Below are 2,551 nucleotides of genomic sequence, written 5' to 3' on the forward strand. Positions count from 1 at the left end.
GAGCCCCTTTAAGGCTGATGCAATGCTTTCACAGGCTAACACAGAAGGGTAAAGACAGTCTCCTTAAAACCCAAAGAAGAGATTGTAAGACTTCTCTTTGGATCCTGTCTGGAGTCACAGCTGGAAAAAAAAGGAGCAAGGGTCCTAACAGAACAAATTTGAAAAGGCTACTTTTTTATTTTATTATTATTTTTGAGACAGAGTCTCGCTCTGTTGTCCAGGCTGGAGTGCAGTGGCATGATCTTGGCTCACTGCAACCTCCGTTTCCCGGGTTCAAGTGATTCTCCTGCCTCGGCCTTTGTAGATGGAACTATAGGTGTGCACGCCACCAAGCCCCGCTAATTTTTTTGTATTTTTAGTAGAGAGGGGCTTTTGTCATGTTGCCCAGCCTGGTCTCAAACTACTGGCCTCAAGTGATCTGCCCACCTCAGCCTCCCAAAGTGCTGGGATTGCAGGCGTGAGCCATCATGCCTGGTGGATAAGGCTATTATTGATTAAAATTGGGATAACTTTAGCTTTAGAAAGTAGGACTGCAAAGATTGAAATACATCAAACATACAAAAATCCATGAGTTCATAATGATATTCCAAAAATATTTTCATAGTTAAAGGTGCTTAAGGAAGCAATTCATTAATTCAATAGCAATAAAGGGAAGGAATCAAGTATTTATCCTGCCTTTGCAGACATGACGGGGGAATTCTTCTCTATAGAAGAACTGTAGCTGATATATGCCAAAGGAATGAAAACATTAGAATGCTACCATTTAGTAAACCCTAACAAAATCATTCTAGCCACTGATTATCAATATCTGCTAAAATTATTGGGCGAAATGTTAATAGGGAACTTTAGAATAGATGGGTCAGGCTGACAACATTTGAACTGTTTGATCAGTTCTAACATCATTGGATAGTGAGAGATTTTGTGCCTCCTGAATAAAAACCAAAAGCAAGTTCACAGCACCACCTATAAAATATTCTTGGGTTTTTTGTTCTTTGTATTTCTTTGTCGCTCTGTCACCCAGGCTGGAGTGCAGTGGCACGATCTTGGCTCACTGCAACCTCCGCCTCCCAGGCTCAAGCGATTCTCTCACCTCAGCCTCCTGAGTAGCTGGGACCACAGGTGCATGGCACCAGGCGCGGCTAATTTTTTGTATTTTGTGTAGAGATTGGGTTTTGTCTTATTCCTCAGGTTGGTTTTGAACTCCAGGGCTCAAGTGATCCTCTCACCTCGGCCTCCAAAGTATCAGAATTACAGGTGTGAGCCACCGCGTCCGGCTCAAGTGAAACCCTGTCTCAACAGGGCTGGGCACGGTTGCTTATGCCTGTCATCCCAGCACTTCCAGAGGCCCCGGCAGGTGGATCAGCTGAGGTCAGGAGTTTGAGACCAGCCTGACCAACATGGTGAAACCCTGTCTCTACTAAAAATATAAAAAAAAATTAGCTGGGCATGGTGGCAGGCACCTGTAATCCCAGCTACTTGGGAGACTGAGGCAAAAGAATCACTTGAACCCAGGTGGCAGAGGTTGAATTGAGCTGAGATTACACCATTGTACTCCAGCCTGGGTGACAGTGCAAGATTCTGTCTCAAAATACGTGTGTGTGTGTATGTGTATAAACACAATAAATTATTGTTTAGTGTAGTCACCTGTTGTGCTAGATCTTATTCTATCTAACTATATTTTTGCCCCCATTAACCATCCTCACTCCACTCCCACACCCACCACTACCCTTCCCAGCCTCTGGTAACCATCATTCTATTCTCTATCCCCATGAGTTTGTTTTACATTTTAGTTCTCACATATGAGTGAGACATGTGCAATTGGTCTTTCTGTGCCTGATTTCGCTTAATGTAATGTCCTCCAGTTCCATCTATGTTGTCACAAATGACGGAATTTCATTCTTTTTTTGGCTAATAGTCCATTGTGTACATGTACCACATTTTCCTTATTCATTTGTCTGTTGATGGACACTTAGGTTGCTTCCAAACCTTGGCTATTGTGAATAATGCTGTGATAAACGTGAGAGTGCAGATATCTCTTTGATACATTGATTTCCTTTCTTTGGGGTTGATATGGTTTGTCTGTTTCCCCAGCCAGATCTGAACTTGAATTGTATCTCCCAGGATTCCCACGTCTTGTGGGAGAGACCCAAAGGGAGGTAATTGAACCATGGGGGCCGGTCTTTCCCATGCTATTCTCATGATAGTGAATAAGTCTCACGAGCTCTGATGGGTTTATCAAGGGTTTCCGCTTTTGCTTCTTCCTCATTTTCTCTTGCCGCCACCATGTAAGAAGTGCCTTTTGCCTCCAACTATGATTTTGAGGCCTCCTCAGCCATGTGGAACTATAAGTCCAATTAAACCTTTTTTCTTCCCAGTCTGGGGTATGTCTTTATCAGCAGTGTGAAAACAGAGTAATACACAGGTGTATACCTAGCAATGGGATTGCTGGATCATGTGGTAGCTCTATTTTTAGTTTGTCGAGCAACCTCCATACTGTTCTCCATAGTGGCTGTACTAATTTACCTTCCCACCAACAGTGTATGAGGGTTCC

General features: G+C 43.3%; 1 non-coding gene across 1 annotated transcript; it reads left to right on the forward strand.

Moving 5' to 3' along the window:
- On the forward strand, positions 1-122 carry LOC129476929 (small nucleolar RNA SNORA26). The gene has a single exon (XR_008655170.1). It is a non-coding gene; the product is annotated as a small nucleolar RNA SNORA26 (small nucleolar RNA).
- Positions 123-2,551: the final 2,429 nt, after the last annotated feature.

Source organism: Symphalangus syndactylus, chromosome 6, assembly GCF_028878055.3.
Source record: "Symphalangus syndactylus isolate Jambi chromosome 6, NHGRI_mSymSyn1-v2.1_pri, whole genome shotgun sequence".
Taxonomy (NCBI): domain Eukaryota; kingdom Metazoa; phylum Chordata; class Mammalia; order Primates; family Hylobatidae; genus Symphalangus; species Symphalangus syndactylus.